This window comes from Pinus tabuliformis, chromosome Q (assembly GCF_031772625.1).
Source record: "Pinus tabuliformis cultivar Carrire ecotype Pingquan chromosome Q, CPIR1, whole genome shotgun sequence".
NCBI lineage: Eukaryota > Viridiplantae > Streptophyta > Pinopsida > Pinales > Pinaceae > Pinus > Pinus tabuliformis.
In genome coordinates, this window is record NC_142296.1 from 721,762,244 (window position 1) to 721,781,401 (window position 19,158).

Sequence of the window (19,158 nt, forward strand, 5' to 3'; positions counted from 1 at the left end):
TTAATATTTTTTATTAAAATATTTTTCCAAATTGTTATAGTAAATAAAATATAAGATATATCCCATTTACTTCTTTTAAATAATTACTACTTTTGAGTTATTTATATTTATATAAATATTGGTGTTAGTGCATAAATGTTTAGAATTCTAAGTTAAGGTTAGAAGTAAATATTGCTAAAAAGATACTTATGGTCTATATATAAATGAGGAGGATAACTATTCCTACAGGTGATGCAGATGATGAGTCATATATCTTCATATATATAAAAATGTGTAGTTATTGAATAATATTATTAGTGTGATAGGATGTTGACTAATTTAACTAGCATTGTGCATATATGAGAATGAGAATAATTTATTTTTTCAATATTATTTTTGCACAATTTTCTAAGAAATCTTTTATTGTTAATACAAATATCAACTAGCACAACCACATTAATAAATATGGTTGATAAATGCCTGCAAGCCCATATCAAACACACATATAAATTATCAATAATATTAAGAATTAACGTTATTAATGTTATTATCAATAATATTAATATAAATCTAAGAACCATATTAATAATAATTAATATTATATTATATATATATTAAATAATAATAATAATTATTATATTATATAATAATAATAATAAATAAATAAATAAATAACTAAAGATAATAACAACAATTATATTAATAATAATTTAATAAATTATATTAATAATCATTTAATAAATAATAATGAAGTAATTATGAAATAAACACTCAATAAAAATCAAACAATAATTTATATGTGGTTAATAGGAAATTCAACTTTAAACATTCCACCATAATACAATTATTAAATGCTAGCTTCTCCCAAAACATATGAGATTGATGACAAAAGTTGCACCAATTCAAATCAACAAGATAATGATCGCAATTATGAGAAAAAGAATGATTTATTTTTTCAATATTATTTTTGCACAAATTTCTAAGCAATCCTATATTGTTAATATAACTAGCACAACCACATTAATAAATGTGGTTGATAAGCTGATAGGCCCATATCAAGCACATATATCAATTATCAATAATATTAAAAATTAATGTTATTATCAATAATATTAATATAAATATAAAGACCATATTAATAATCATTGATATTATATTATTACCTCTATATTAAATAATAATAATAATAATAAATAAAGATAATAACAACAATTATGTTAATAATCATTTAATAAATTATATTAATAATCATTTAATAAATAATAACAAAGTAATTATGAAATAAACATTTAATAAAAATCAAACAACAATTTAAATATGGTTGATAGGAAATTCAACATTAAACACTTCACCGGAACACAATTATTAAACACTAACCTCTTCCAAAACATATTGAGATCGATGAAAAAAGTTGCACCAATTCAAATCAATAAGATAATGATCATGACCATTCATGCTTTCCAACCAATCCCTTCTCGTATTGTCTTGCATTTTTGCATAACCTTGAAAATAAAAAGGCAGTGAAATCTGGAAACCATCTATTGATTTCACTCTTGATATAGCTGTAAATGTCGGACCCTAGCTCCTTCTATCTCCAATATGTACAATGGCTCATTGCAAGGGAATAATATTAAACCCAAGGGATAAATATATAAACCCAAGGTATAAAAACCCTAAGGTAAATATTATAAACAATAAAATAAGCATGCTTGACCATGATTTACCATCATTGATTTTCATACTGACAAGATGTTTTTCACAATGTGACGTTGGACTATGGTTGACCATGGTTGATTTTCATATTGAGAGAATCTTTGGCACATTGTGACATTGGACCATCGTTGACCATGGATGACTATGATTGTAAACCCAAGAGATTTATATTAAACCCTAAGATTAATATTATAAACCCTAGGAATATGAACCAAATAAACACAAGGGATTGATATTATAAATCAAAGGGAATAAAAAACCCAAGGGATTAATTCTAAAACCCAAAGATATTAAAAACCCAACATATTGATAATATAAACACTAAAGGGATTTATATTATAAACCCAAGGGATTAATACTAAAAAACCAAGGGATTAAAAACCCGACGGATTGATAATATAAACACAAGGGAATAATATTTTTTTTGCTAAGGCAAGAGCAGATCCTTCTATTTAATTAAAAAAGGAGAAATAGTGTACAAAAGGCAACCGCGACAGTGAGGCCCACCCCAATCCATGGTGTCAAGATGACAAAGCGAACAAAACTGATCGTTGGATCCTAAGCTAAAGATCCAGCGGAGGAAAAACATATTGGGTGGCCAACAAGCTCACCTTTTAACAAACAAATTGGACCCGATGAACCCAGTAGACCATAATTTGTAATCATATCGGGTCCATTTTTGACATAACCTTTGTTCACTTTTACCACCCGAAATCCACCCTTTGCATGCGATTCCAGTGAGATCGTGCAAACAGCTCGAAAGATAACCACTGTTTCAGACCCACCAACATGCACGTTTATTCTTAGTTGTGGATTGTCCTCGCTTGATCCATATAGTTACTGCGCGATGAGGGCGGTATTTCCTCCCCACCCTTAGCCACGTGTTGCATGGTGAGTGGAATCGCTCTTGATTGTGAAAAACCACTTCTGGCTTGATGAGCGTGCGATAAACCGAAAACCACCCCGATGGCAGTAAAGCTATCACAGGAATAAAAGCGGGCGTTTTGCTTCTGTCGAGAAAATCTGGACTCCGGCGCTTGGGCCAAAGGAAGATGAAGATCTCGTCTTCCAGTCATCCCCTGAGACTTCTGGTTTGCTGTTACCTGGGTTAAGGAGGCCGACATAGACCTGCATCCTAAAAAGGATCTCACTTATGTCATAACATTTCATAATGAATCCGGCTCAACTAGACCTCGTCTCTCCGGCTCTGTTTTGGAAAATTTTGTCTCTTGAATTTTTCTGATACTGTTGTTGGTCGCTAATGGCCCTAGATAAGCATCCCTCCTTCAACCTATCATCCATTCTCTCCTCCCACCAGCAGCACAAGTCAATATGCTTGTTTCATACCCCCTCATTGGCAAGCCAGTCTGCAACTTTGTTGGCTTCCCTGCGAACATGCACCAACCTAAGAGTTCTCAGCCTTCTTAGGTGCCCTTGAATTCTTTGGTGGACTTGCAAAAGCCACCAGTGTTCTGAGATTTTCTCAGGAGTAGCGCCTGCATTTATCCTCTTCACTGAGTTAATGACTACTTCCAAGTCAGCCTCAATGATGACGTTGTGAATGTTGTACTTGAGTAATATTTCCAGGCATAATTCCATTGCCATGAGCTCAGCCATATTGTTGGTTTCTTTTCCTAGATAACTGTGGAAGATGACTTATATGCTTCCTTCCTCATCCCTCAAGACCCCTCCATAACCATCTTTTCCTGGATTCCCTTTTGAGGCCCCGTCTATGTTAAATTTTAAAAAACCATGAGAAGGGGGTTGCCAAGAAGACTTATCTGCTGAGGTATTCTTGTTAATCTGCATAGAACCCAGAGGGGGATGAACCTTGAGCTCTAACTTCTCCAAAATTCTGGCCTCTCTTTGTCTGATGGGTTTGCTAGTAGCTGCACCTCCCAATATATGAATAGTCTCTTTGATTTGTTTAAGGATTAGCTTAAGGATGCTTCTCACTGGACTCACTTTCTCCTTGAAAATCTTGTTGTTGCACTCCTTCTAGACATTCCAGATTATGAATCTCGGGGTCAGCATCCAGGCGGAGTTAATGATCTCATTACCCGAAAAAATTTCCGCCAATTCTTCAATGTAGTAATGATGTCATTAACATTTCTGTCTGTCTGCTCAAAGACTTCTCCAACCCAATTCCAAAGTATTGTAGTGAAAGTGCATCTATTCAGTTGATGATTTGTAGTTTCTTCTTGTTGTCTACATAAGTGACATCTTGAGGGGCCAACAAAGCCTCTTTTTCTTAGGTTATCCCATGTCAGAATCTTGCCCTGTTGAACCAACCACTTGAACAGTTTAACTTTCATCCATTGAGGAATTTCCCAGATTTCTTTCCATGTTTTATCAGTGTTTGGAAGGTTAAGCCCTGCATCTATTCTTTTGGCTTCCTTAAGGTTGAAAAGACCTGTCTTGTTCTTTCCCCATCTTAGTTGATCATTCAAGTTGGAGTTTAAGATTTGTCTCTTGTCTAAAAGCCCTTTAAGGGCTATAGCTTGAGTATGCAACATGCCCATTCCACTGTAATCTAGAAGTTTCCATGTTCTCCATTTCCCATTGTTCCTTGATTGGTCTCAATAGTCACTTACCCACCTTAGTCCTTTGTTGATGGTATTGGTGTGAATGTCTGCTAATTCTTCACTTCGGAGATTGTCCTCCTGCTGCCAATTATCCTCCCAGAACCAAGCTAGGTTTCCATTTTTGATCTCCCAGAAACTGTGATTTTGGACTAGGGCCCCATTCTGCCATGCCTTGTTCCAAATTGCAGAACCTTTTACTTGTCCTATCATTCTGATTAGATTGTTCTCTTGCCATTCGCTAGCATATTTGTGCTTCCAAAGTTTTGCCCAGGGGGCTTGTATTTCCTTTAGCCATCTCCACTAGATTTTGGCACCAAGAACTCTGTTAAGAATTCCTAGGTCATGAAGACCCAAGCCACCATGGGACTTAGGTATGCATACTCTGTCCCATGCCAGTAGGGCCCATTTCTTCTTTTCTTCACCTTCCCCCAGAGAAATTCTCTCTGAATGTTTCTTATATTAGTAATTACACTGGCTAGTGCTGGAATGGCAAAGAGCATATAGATAGGGATACTTTGGAGGACAACCTTAGTGAGAATCAGTCTCCCTGCTAGATTTAGTGCTCTATTTGTCCATTTACTAATCTTATGATTTAGCTTACTAAGAACAGGCTCCCAGATATCCTTGTGAAGCGGTTTGTCAGTGAGAGGAAGTCCCAAATACTTCGCAGGCAGTGTCTCCCTTTGAAAGCCCAAAATTCTGGAAATATTTTTTTGAATTGAAATATCCGTATTGAAAAAGAAAATCTTTGATTTAGTGAGACTTATCTATGTGCCTGCTGCCCTAGCAAACTCACTCAAAATCTATTTGAATGCTTTGGCTTCCTTGATAGTATGTGTGCCTTGAAGCATAGTATCATCCACAAATTGCTGATGTGTCACCTTGTCCCCACCTTGAGTGATTCTCAGACCCTGAATTCTCCCTTCTTCCTTAGCAACTATGATAGCTCTCCCTAACCATTCAATCATTAGAATGAAAAGGAAATAAGAAAGAGGATCTCCTTGTCTGAGACCTCTAGAAGGTTTAAAGGTTCTGGAAGGAGATCCATTAAGAAGAATTGAATAGCTGGCGGTGGTAACTAGCTCCATAACCCATTTAATCTAGTTATAATCAAATCCATAGGCTTTTAATATTGCTCTTATGTACGACCAGCTAAGTTTGTCATAGGCCTTTGCTATGTCCAGCTGCATTATCATTCCTACATGTTTGTTGGTAATGAGTGAATGAACCATTTCATGTGCTTGAATTATATTATCTAGAATTTATCTTCCTTCCACATAGCCCATTTGCTCCTCTGATACTAGGGTTGCAAGGAGAGGTTTGAGATGGTTGGCAATGACTTTGGATATAATTTTGTATATCACATTACATAATGCTATAGGTCTAAATTTGTATGGAGAGGTGGCCTTTTCCTGTTTGGGGATTAAGGCTACGAAAGATTCATTGAGCACCTTTAAGACTTTCTTAAATCTTCGAGAGTCTTCCACTACCTCCAGGATGTCCTGTTCACTATCCTCCAACAAGCTTTTTGAAAAAGTCCACATTAAAGCCATTTGGGCCTGGTGCTTCCCCATTTTTCATCTCTTTCATGGCTTCCTCAATTTCTTCCTCTGTTACTGGTCTATTGAGATTGAAATTATCTTCTTTGGTAACCAATTTAGGGATGTGCTGAGTAAATCTTTTCGTAAACTAGTATCTGTCTTCTGAGGTTTCCTCAGCAATTTTCTAAAAATGCTGGAGTAGAACCTTATCCATCTCTTCATGAGTGTTTCTCTCTATTCCATGCTGATCTGTAAGTTTCACAATTCTATTATTGTTTTTGTGAGCTATGGTGGATCTGTGAAAGAATTTGGTGTTTCTCTCCCCTTCTTTAATCCATTGAACTCTGGATTTCTGTCTCCAAAATATTTCCTCTTGAAGACATTTTTTGTCCCACTCCTGCTGGAGTGACTTTGCCATCTCTTTCCTTTCATCTGTATAGCCTTCTGTGATAAGAATCTGATTTATTTCCTTTAGATTCTTTTCCACATCTCCTTTAGCTTTGAAGATGTTACCAAATTCCTTTTTATTCCACTCTTTGAGTCTTCCTTTAATGTGTTTGAGCCTGTAGTGTAGAAGGAACAACTTTGTACCTTGAAGGTGAAGCTCTTCCTTCCACCATTTTTCAATGTTTGTGAGGAAATCTGAATGCGTGAGCCAAGCGTTCTCAAACCTGAAGGGGGTGTTCATTGGTTTGCCAAAAAGGGAAGCTTCCATTTGGACAGGCTAGTGATCTGAACCCCCAAAAGGTAGTATGAGTGCAGTAATGTTGCTTCCCCTGAGAAGAAGTTCCTCTGAAACCATAAATCTGTCCAATTTTGAGGCCACCTGGGTAGGGCCCCCTCTTTTGTTATTCCAAGTGAAGATTCCATTGCTTGTTTCCATATCAACCAATTTCATATTGGTGATGAAGTTCTGGAAGGAAACTGAGTCTCTACCAAGTATTCTAGTTCCTCCTTTCTTCTCCATGAGTGATTTTGTTATGTTAAAATCACCTCCAGAATCCAGGGTAGAGTTGGGTATCTCTTCTTCATATCCCCCAGTGTTGTGAGGAGTCAAAGTTTGTCCTCCATTGGCTGTGGACCATAGACATTGGTGATCATGTAACATTGTATGTCGCCCATCGGTTGGAAAATCAGAGAAAGGTGATGTCTGGATGCCTCTGCATCAATCACACCAAATTTTTGTGGATCCCATAGAGTGAGAATGCCACTAGTAGATTTATTTTCCTTAACTTCAAGGTATTCATATCTATTTACCCATTTTCTATGTTTTTCGCGGATCCTCTCCACTGAGCATTTTGTTTCATGTATGAATACTATGTCAAGTTTTTCCTCTCTGATCCTTTTACCTAGATTCCTCTGTTTTCTTCTGCTCCCTAGTCGTCTAATGTTCCAGGTTGTGATTTCATTGAGGAGGGGTTTTAAAGGAGTAAATGGAAAGGTCTTTCATCCTTCCTGAGTCAATCATGAGTTTTCCACACTCCAGTAGTAGTTCTTTCTATCTTTTTCTTCCCCTCCTCTTTCCTGGATACTTTGTTAGTTTTCCTGTTATTAATCCTATTGAGGAAGTCCCTTTGTTTTCCTAGTTGTCATGTCCTCTTTTGACTCATGCAACTGCTTGATGTGACTTGTTAAGGAATATCTGTTGGACCTTGTCCACATCCTCCTGGGGGATGGAGTTTATTCCCAGGTTTCCTCCCTGTTCTAGAAACTTTTCCAGTTCTAGGTTCTCCCTTTCCAGGATCTCCTGTAAGTCTTGATCCTCTGTACCACTTTCACTTTGAGTCATTTCCTGGTATTTTTCTATTTACATGGTACTCAAAGGGTCCGTCGTGTGTTCATTCTATTCCTGAGTGAACTCCATGCTGGTCTCTTTTTCTTTCCCCCTTGCTATCTGATTCTCTGTACTCTCTAGATCCCCTCCTTCTGCTTCCTTTTCTCATAATATCTCAAAACTGTTGTAACTTTTTGTTTTATCATTCACCATAGGGTTCTTTTGTGTCTTCCTTCCCCCTCCTTTTCCTTTTCCTCCTACTGTGGTGAAACCTATCTGGTCTTTCCCTTTGTTGGTATTTAGGTTTTCCTCCCTTCTATTAAGAGGATAGTCTCTGGATAGATGCCCATGCTCATGACATTTGTGACATCTGAATGGGATATGTTCATAGTCAACTATTTGAACCCATTCCTCATCATATACTTCTAGAATGACCTCATCTGGAAGGGCTCCTGGTAGGTCCATCTCCACACATATTCGGGCATAGGATCTGTATATTTTCCTCGTAGAGTTGCCTCTAAAAATTTTAAGAAATGACCTAATTTATTTCCTATAACTTTTAAAGACTCTGGTATCCAGTAATATAAAGGTAAGGAGTATAGTTGAATCCATACCGGCACCGAAGTGAAGGTTTCTCATTCTGGCACAAAGTTCATTGTCCATGACTGCATATAGAGACTAGCAGCTACAAAGAAGTATGGCCCTCCTTCAAAGATCTTGTCTCTGTCTTCCATGTTTGTAAACACCACAATTAAAAAACCTTTGGATCCAAGATGTATATTTAACTCCCCCTTTGGTTTCCAGTTGTGTTTTATCCAGGTGTACAACACTTTCTCTAATGGCCAGATTCCCATAAATTTGCATATGATGGCATAGTTTGCCATGTGATCCCTGTGCACTTGCAGAGCTGGATCATTCAGAATAACCAGAGGTTTAGTTACGGTCTTGGGTTTACAGGGCCCCATCTTAGCTCTATTCTCTGATCCCTGACCTCTGTCTTCCTCTTTCTCCTCCTGATAGTCTTCTTCGTGGGCCCCTTGATCTGCATGGGTTTTGCTACCTTCCGCCTTCTGAGTTATGGTGTTTTTTTGCCTTGACCTCCAAGAGTTATGGAGGTTTGTTATTTTCTCCCCTCTTCCTCTGTTTGCAACCATATTATTGTAGGAGGGATTGGAGCTCCCTCCTCCCTGTGTCTCCATGGGTGCTTGTTGCCCTCTGTCATTTGCTTAGTTAAACCCTAGAACCAGAGCTCCCGCCATCCCGACCGACCTCCGATCACCTTCAATGCAAGGGAATAATACTAAAACTAAGAGATTAATATTATAAACACAGGGTATATAAACCCTATGATAAATAGTATAGACCCAAGGGAATAATAAACATAAGGGATTATAAACCTAGGGGAATAATATTAAACCCAAGGGATAAATATTATAAACCTAAGGAATATAAACCCTAAGATAAATATTATAAACCCTAACACAAATATTTGTCACAATGCGATGTTGGAATATGGTTGACCATGATTGATTTTCATATTTAGACAAATAAACCCTAAAATAAACATGATTGACCATGATTTACCATAATTGATTTTCATACTGAGATGATGTTTGTTATAATCTGACGTTGGACCATGGTTGATCATGGTTGATTTTCATATTGACACAATATTTGGCACATTGTGACATTAGACCATCGTTGACCATGGATGACCATAATTGTAAACCCAAGGGATTTATGTTAAACCCTAGGATTAATATTATAAACTCTATGAATAATATTATACCCTAGGAATATGAACCAAATAAATCCAAGGGATTGCTATTATAAACCAAAGGGAATAATAAACCCAAGGGATTAATTCTAAAACCAAAGGTATTATAAAACCGAGAGAATAATAAACCAAAGTGGTTAATACTAAAAACCTAATGGATTAAAAACCCAACGGTTTGATAATATAAACACAATGAAATAATATTAAACCCAAGTGACTAATATTATAAACCCAAGGTATATAAACCCTACGATAAATATTATAAACCCAAGGGATTATAACCCCAAGGGAATAATATTAAACCCAAGAGATGTATATTATAAACTCAAGGAATATAAACCCTAAGATAAGTATTTGTCACAATGCAACGTTGGAATATAGTTAACCATGATTCATTTTCATATTGAGACAATGTTTGTCACAATACAACATTGGATAATGGTTGACTGAGGTTGGAAAATGGCTGACCATCGTTGACCATGGTTGATCTCCATATTGAGACAATATTTGTTACAATGCAATGTTCACTAGTACAAAATGGCTAATTAGTTACTAAAACAACGACTAAAATTTGCATATAAATGACCTTTTTTCGGTCGGTGACCAGTAGTAGCTAATTTACATTATCTTATAACGTGACCAACTTTTAGTCATTTTTAGCTATTTTTAGCTTAGTCATTAATTAGTTGTCTCAATTTTATCATCTGGTAATATATTTTGTCATTAATTTGGTCATTGATTTAATCATTAATTGCTACAATTAATGACCAAATATACAACAAAATATATTACTAGATGATCATCCGAGAAAACCAATTAATGACTATAGAAATATGACTAAAATGTTGGTTGTGTTATAAGATACCATAAATTAGCTACTAATAGTCACATATATGCAAATTTTAGTCGTTGTTTGAAACCAATTAACGACCAAAGAAATATGAATAAATTTTTTCGTGTTATAAGATATTGTAAATTAGTTACTAATAGTCTTATATATGCAAAATTTAGTTGTCATTTGTAATCACAAATTAATCATTTGTAGTAGTCATTTATATTTTTTTGGTAGTTTCATATTCATGATATAAACGACTAATTTAGTAGTTTATATTCATTTCATTTATTTTTATTAATAATCATTATAAACAACTAATTTATTCATATATTCATTTTACTTGTGTTCATCATTAATTAATATGAACTACTAATTTAGTAGTTTTAGATTTCTTTTATGTATTAATTATTAATCAACATAAATTAATTAGTATGATTTTGCGACTAAATTAAAAAAATGTCATACAATGTGCACTGGTTCATCTAATATAAAAATGCAAAGTTACATATCTTAATTAAAATAATAAACAATATTAAGTGCACCTATAAATAATTTTACCACATAAATTATATTATATGAAATGTGAAGTATTACAATATGAGTTTCCAACTTAATATTGGTTGGACTACAATTTACACATGAAATGTCGTTTCATTACTATAGAACATTATCATTGTGTTGGCAAGTCATTGTAGGTGAATTCAACAATTCCGAAGACTTGAAAATCAGTGTCTATGTGTGTGCCTTATGCATGATATTTCCTTTAAGCGTATCACTAAACCGATTCTCTTCTCTCTCCTTTTTCATTTATCGCTCCACTGTTAATGTTCTCTTCTTTCTTAAAATCCTGCTGCTTACCATCAATACTGAGTTCATTTTCTGAAGAAAAAAGAAGAAGATATATTGCAAAGTGTAAGACATGAAATATGATGGACACTAGAATATAAAATATAAATGATTTATATGCATATACCTCAACATCAACAATGTTAAAGCCATTCTTTCCCATAAAAGCAAGAAACTCGAACAAGTTTTCTTCACTTGAGCAATAGTTGCCACTATGAGGCCAGATGACCTATATAAACAAATAAACATCACCATAGAAAATAACACCTTAGTAACTTATTATTCAACCTTCAGGGAAATCTTACACACAATCATGCCAACTAAGTTACATGCTAAAAAGCTCAAGCTATAAATAACTTGTGAAAACAAATAATCTGAGTTGTGATGTCCAATCCTTGTCATGTTATTCGCAACAACATTTTGCTCTCTACCGCATGAACTTGGTCAAGTATATAAACAATGTGTGCTCAAATAACAACATGAAAGTAAAATTTTCTAATATTATGAAAATATTTCAACACAAAACAATTAAAAGGATTTCAATCAATTATCCTATAATACTAATTTCATCTTCAAGCTTTGGTTGTTGTTTAAAAGAACATGATACCAAGTATTTTCAATTTCATAGTTAAAATACAAAGAAAAATAAAAAGAAGATATCATGGAATGGACATTGCAATTATAAAAAAAATTATTTACCTTTCCATCAATGTCTTATCAGGCATTGCTAAAACATTTGCTTGCCCAAAATAACCATGAGGTGAAAGAGTCACAACATTAAGAACCATAGGAATACCTACTAGAAACATTTCCAAAGTCGATGGCTCAAGTGCTTGAAGTGTCTCCAACAGAAAATGAATCATATCCAAGACATGATCACTATTGTCTTCTCATGCTGTTTCCAATCACATTTCATGTAACCTGCCCACACCAGAGTCAAGTAAATATCAAATGAATGCATTGACATTTTTTTTTTTTATATTTTATATCTATAAACTTTGAATCTAATTTGTTTCAGGAACATTTTAATTCCTATTGAAATCCTTCCTATCATGAGAAGGTATCAATCAAGTAGGACATCATAAAAATCAACCTCAATGAGGTCCTCTAACAATTTCTACAATATCAATATTTGTCTTGTTGTGATATCTTGGATAGAAAAAAGAACATATCTGCAAAAGAAAAATCCATATATTACTTATGTTCAAACTCTATATATGGTTTATTCTTATGTAGCTTTTTAAGATGTGCCTCTGCCTTTACCAAAGTGGATTGTAGCTTGGTCAAACTCTATATCCTTTCATTAAACATCAATTTCTACAAGATAAATGTCACAGATTATTATTTCCCATTTCTCAATATGCTACATATGATAAATTGAAAGTCACATAAAAGCAAGAGAAAAACCTTTTCTACCCAAAATAAACAAACAAACAATGCCTCTAATAAACTTCACACCTCAAAAATTACTCTGCCTCTACCACGTTCTTAGACTAAAGGTGATATTATTTGAATCATCTTTAGGTAATATTTAATGTGATATTCGTATGTTTACCATGATGCAAATTTGGTGCTAAAATCAATATATAAATCTAGGTTATTATAAGTGGAATTCAAGTATAGTTCAGAAAAATAATTTCATTATAAGGTATGGAGAGAGAAACATCATCATAATTAGGATTATCTATTTTAGTTTGATTTGAGTTGAGTTTGTATTTGAATATATAGTTTTCTCTAAAGAAGTGAAATAGAAAGATGAGAATCGAAATAGCCGTGTGAATTTTTAATCAATTCATATTATATATCTCTAAAACAACCAGGTCATCCTTGTCTGCTATTTGATAGAGATTTATTGTGCATAGAAGAGTAATGAACTAACTATTAAACACAATGATTCCATATATTAACCAAGGAAAGAAAAATTACATGGTTGTGGTATTCATGTGCTTGAATGAAATCCAACAATGGTTGTGTGCTTTCTTTTATCATGAAATGGTATTGAAGACAAATGTCAGTTCAAAAGTTGAACTCCATTACCAATAGGAGCTGGTCATGTTGGGTAAGGAAAGGGTGAATTGAAGGGCTCAAGGTCTAGCTACAATACATAGTTATCCTTATCACTACAAAATACAAATTTGTCATCATTTTCTTATCTAGTTAAAAATAAAAGTGAGTTTGTATTTGTGCACTTGTGATAGTATATGAAAAACAGAGAACTAGTGGAAATAAAAGTGTGTCATTCCATCATCCAACCTACACAGAAAACATTTATGTTCAGTTGTTGACTATAGTGGAAATAAAATTTAAAACCCACTCAACACGATCTTTACATGACATAGGCGTAATGAACTAGTACAATAGAAGCATGCTAACTAAAAAAAAGAGATGATAAAAAAGAACAATGGAACATTTTTTCCTACTACATAATTGGCATGCATAAAATTTCCATAGAATCCATAAAAAAAATGAGAACTTATGGAAAAAGAACATATCATCAACATTTTTTACCCTCTTTAACACATGTCGCTTGAGGAAGTAGAGGAGGCCAAATGTAGCAGGATTCCAATTGTGTGGGATATAAAAACAAAAATGTGGGAAAACACGCATGCCAATTCACGAAATCTCACTCTAAATAATAGAACATGTTGAGGATAGTAATGATGAAAACAAAGCATGTATGAAGATCAAGCGCCTTTAACTTGCACTGAGATTCAGATTCTCCACATTTTCTAATTTTATGAAAACAATCAAGAATATATTGGGTCTATAGCTAAAAGACTACAGTTTGTCCTTTCCAGAAATTACTTGAAAACTTATATAGTCCAGAGGCTTTTCAAATCCAAATCTCAACATTGTACCTGTAGCTTTGATTGCTCCAGTTTGGTATACATTTATTTTTGTTGGCCTACATATAATCAATATTTAGGTGCTTTATGATTCCATAGGAATTGACCCATCCTAAAGGTAGGCTAAAACTTGACTTTTTAAAGAAATCCCTCCCTCGAATATTTGTAACATGATTTGTTTCATGCTTGTGAAAAAAATATGCAACTTTCACTACAAGAAATAACTCTTATAGACATATTTCCACAAAAATCATGTTTATCAATTCGAAATACGTCTAAGTTCTCCCACTCATGTGATTAAATATGAACATGTGCATGAGCATGGGAAATCCTCAACTGTAAGTTACACTACTAGAAGGACCCGGACAATGGATCGGGAACGTGCCTTAACTGAGGGCCAAAGAGATTAATTTGAGGACACGATTCATGCTTTAACCTTGGTGAGAAATCAAATAAAAGAAGAAATGGGGTTGGCTCTAGACAATGCCGACGCAACTGGTAGTTGAGGTACTTATAAAGTCTTTAACTCTAAAGGAGACACCTATTCCAACTAAATTTGCAAGTTTCATGTTAGTTTCTGATATTTTAGAAGAATTGCTTGATATTATGGAAAGATTTAATGACTTATGTCAAAACATCACTGGTCAGATTATTGCAGAAACTTTCAGGGAGAGAATGATGAAATCTCTCTAGGTTTGGTCAGGTTGGTTTCTCTTTTCAGATGCTTATGTGAATAGACTAAGAGTTACCTTTCTTCAGTTTGGAAATTCAGGTGTCCCACCTTTTCATTCAATATGTGGAGGTGCCCCACCATTGAAGGACCTTGATAGTTCTGAAGCTAATTTACAGACATAGCAAATGAATATGGTCCAAATAAATATGCTTCTTTGGTGATTGGAGAGGGAGAAACAACTCAAGAATCGTTTAGTATTTCTCTTGTGGAGCTTGAAAGACGGTGTAGGAAAAATGGTCTATTTATTCGTGGCGGTAGGGAGGTAATGGTTTCCTGATTGCTTAGATTAGAAGAAGCAAAGAAGCATAAGAACCAAGATCAAGACGAGGTGTCAGGTATGGGTATAAATTTGCAATCGGAGGGAAGAATGTCCAGATCTAGGAAAAATGTTAAGGAAGAATCATATTTATGGTCATGGGCTAAGGAACGTGAATCAGTGGATGCCTCTTGCAGTGGAACTTTACCAAAAAGTGTTGGTGTAATGGGGACCTAAAATTCAACAATCCCGTCAAAAACCTTTAACAAAAAATTCTATGAAAACACATCATATATTACAGGCTTCAAAGTGGACTCGTGAGGATAGTAGAACTGATACAGAGGACAAGGCAGAGCTTAAGGGACTTGGTTTGAATTACTCTTCTTCTGGTAGTGATGACATATTTGGGGGTTCTGGGAAAGAAGACAAACAAGAAGTCAGAGTGGACAACATTGCTTCTACTCTTAATGATAGTGGAATGGATGAAGGTTGCAGGTGATTCTCCTTGCCTCTAGGATGTTAATTTATTTTGTTCCTTTATATATATATATATATATATATATATATATATATATATATATACCATCTAGTTTGATACTATAAACGTGTAATATTAGGAAAAATCTACGTCAATTGGAGGTAACACTCATGGAGTATCATGAGTCTCTTGAAGAACATGGCACTAAGAATGCCGAAGAAATTGAAAGAAAAGTCTCTTCCCACAGAAAGAGATTAGAAGCTGAATATGGGTTAATAGATCCTGTGACTAATAAAGACACTAGATCAGATTCTGGATACTACAAGCATTCGTCTCACATGGAAGGTAATGCATGAAATTGTATATCTACTAGATTTCATTTGATTGAAGTGGGTTCCATATGAAGTCTCTGGTGCTTGGAAATTGCAGCTCATTTTAAGTCATATTTATAAAAACTGGTATCTACATGATTAATATCTTTGTGGCTTACTTATTTTACTTTGTGATGGGAAACTGTAGAAAGAGTCCCTCACACATATTAAGTAAAGACATTGAAAGAGAGGACAAGGAGAAGGGTTTTTATGGGGATGGGGAACGAGATCTTGATATTGTTTATGTTCGTCGTGAAAGAGATGGTAATAGAGATAGGCTTCATGATTCTGATGTTGGAAGGGGGAGAGGGAGGAGCAGAAGTAGAGAACATGAAAATCATGATAGGGATAGGGACAAATATAGGGAGAGGGGCAAGGGAAGAGAGAGGGATAGGGATCATGATAGAGAAAGAGAGAGGGAAAAGAAAAGGGATAGAGATAGGGAAAAAAGGAGCAGAAGAAGCTAGTCATTTATTTTAGTGTCTTTTGGTGCTAATATGTCTTCTCTACATTTTTATTCGAGTTGTGATATCTATACAAGTAGTTAGCCTTGGAGGTTTTGGATTCAAGTTATATTTTACAACCTGCATGATTAATGCAAAATTCCATTATTGAAATTCAATTTGATGCAAAGTTGTCCCATAAGCATACTAAGGTGGTTTCAAAGTATAGAAGGTGACTTCTAACAATGTTTCATTTCTCATGTAATAGAAATTGATTCTGATGTGCATGCCTTAGAACCTTATATATGAAAGTGTTGTTTGTTATATTTTCTCTCATTTTTGAGGTGCTACTGATGAGTTGTCAATACGCCCAAAATATACACACTTATGATGGTGATTAAATCCCCATGTTTCAAAGGGTTTTGTTCTTCAGCTTGCTATTCTTCTAAAGGAGTATTCAAACCAGTAGAGAGTTACAAGATGACTCAAATACATTTAATGAAGATCGAACCTAGTTACATTTTCCAACAATATGCATGAATGTTGTTGTGGAAAATGTTCTCAAGACATGAGGAATTTTATTATTAAGGAAATTGGAAATAAATTTGGAAGGTAACATTTAATTAGATCTTTCATATACTACTCAGTGTCAAGTTGAATCAGCTTCCCAAGATGATGTTTAATGTTGGCCTCCCAAATTTAGTAATGGAGAATAGGATTCATATTGATAATGATTTGGGTAATTATAATCTCATGGCTCAAAATGAGGTTTCATCCATGATGATTAAGAGTGATATTTTATCTTCATATTTAGGAGAGGAGAGCTCATCTGATGCTTGGACCATGAATTTTGATGGGGCTTGGGAAAGGTATGGTAATGGCATTGATATTGTCTTTATTCGTCCTCATAATGATATACTTCATTTTCATTTTATGGGTCATCATATTGTGGAAAATGAGGCTCTCTTGCTTGGTCTCAATGTTGTTGGGGCGATAAAGATTAATATCTTAGATGTGTTTGGACAAGCATCAAAGGATAAAACATCACAAATATAAAAAATACAATTGCATTGACCTTTTTTATGGTTTTTCTATCACAACAATTCCTAGAGAAGACAAATATTTTGTTGATTGTTGCAGCTGCATAATTACAACCCTCTACTCATTTTCCCATGGACAAAGTCAAAAGAGGATGTTGTTGGGTCTGTGGTCCTAATTTACCAATAGCAAGTTTTTTATGATGATGAGAGTCTACTAAATTTCCGCATAATTTTCAGAAATTTTCTTTATAGATTTAAATCAGAAATCCAATCCGAAACTAGATGGTGACTTTGATGCTAATATAGAGGCCATAGTTGGGCCATATGTGGTCCAATTAAATCCCAATCGTATCCTCAAGAATTTTATTATCCTTAAGCAGATCTTTGATTGAGATCATACAATAAAGGTACATTTGAATATGCTTCTGTTGTTGGTGATGCTATTGAAGTTTAATGTGGGCACTCAGGATAGCCCGAGGACTATAAATATTGGAAATGAGCATAATCCTCAAGAATGGAAAAAAGATTGAACTTTTAAGAGAGTTTTTGGATGTGTTTGCATAGAGTTACAATAATTTGAATGCCTCTAGGATGAATGTAATTATATGATTCCTCCAAATTCATATTCAAAGCTTTTCCAAGCAAGAAAGCCTGTGGAAAATGAGGTTTTCTTTCTTGGTATCAATTTTTTTAGGGCGATAAATATTAAGATCTTAGATGTGTTTGGCCAAGCATTAAAGGATAAAAATCACAAATATAAAACATGCAACTGTATTGACCTTTTTTATGGTTTTTCTATCACAACAATTCCTAGATAAGAGAAATATTTTTTGATTTGTTGATTGTTGTAGCTGCATAATTACAACCCTCTACTCATTTTCCCATGGTCAAAGTAAAAAAAGGATGTTGTTAGGTTTGTGATCCTAATTTACCAATAGCAAGTTTTTTATGATGATGACAGTCTACTAAATTTTCTGCATAATTTTCAGAAATTTTCTTTATAGATTTAAATTAGCAATCCAATCTGAAGCTATATGGTGACTTTGATGCTAATCTAGAGGCCATAGTTGGGCCATATGTGGTCCAATTAAAGCCAAATCGGATCCTCAAGCATTTTATTATCCTTAAGCAGATGATTGATTGAGATCATACAATGAAGGTACATTTGAATATGCTTCTATTGTTGGTGATGTTATTGAATTTTAATGTGGGCACTTAGGATAGCCTAAGGACTATAAATATTGGCAGGAAATATACTCCTCAAGAATGGAAAAAATATTGAAATTATAAAATAGTTTTGGGATGTGTTTGCACATAGTTACAATAATTTTAATGCCTCCATGATGAATGTAATTATGTGATTCCTCTAAATGGATATGCAAATATCTTCCAAGAAGGAGAGCCTGTGGAAAATGAGGCTCTCTTGATTGGTCTCAATTTTCTTGGGGCGATAAATATTAAGATCTTAGCTGTGTTTGACCAAGAATAAAATGCTAAAACATCGCAAATATAAAACATGCAACTACATTAAAACTCTATAACAGGTCATATCTAAAACTATCCTCACCTGTATGCATTCATTATTTAACAACGTCAAGTCCTACCATGAAAGGGACATGATGGACAGCGCAGTAGAATTCGAGAAATTAAGATTATCTAGAGCGAAACTGAATATAGCTCATGGATACATCATTAATATCTTTAGAATATCTATTGACGCATCCCCTGATGATGGACTCACTTGGTAGTTTGAAACGTTGGGTTCATAAAACTTGATAACAAGTCATATCTAAAACTATCCTCACCAGTATGGATTCATTATTTAACAACATCAAGTCCTACCATGGAAGGGACATGATGGACAACACATCAGAATTCGAGAAATTAAGATTATCTAGAGTGAAACTGAATATAGCTCATGGATACATCATTAATATCTTT

The 19,158-nt window shown here is 34.5% G+C and overlaps 2 pseudogenes; both read left to right on the forward strand.

The window, feature by feature from the left end:
* The window catches only part of LOC149221573 (protein RRC1 pseudogene), a 183,872-nt pseudogene extending 168,750 nt beyond the window's left edge, over positions 1-15,122 (forward strand).
* Positions 15,123-15,162: 40 nt separating this feature from the next.
* Positions 15,163-16,201, forward strand: LOC149221574 (uncharacterized; annotated as a pseudogene).
* Positions 16,202-19,158: the final 2,957 nt, after the last annotated feature.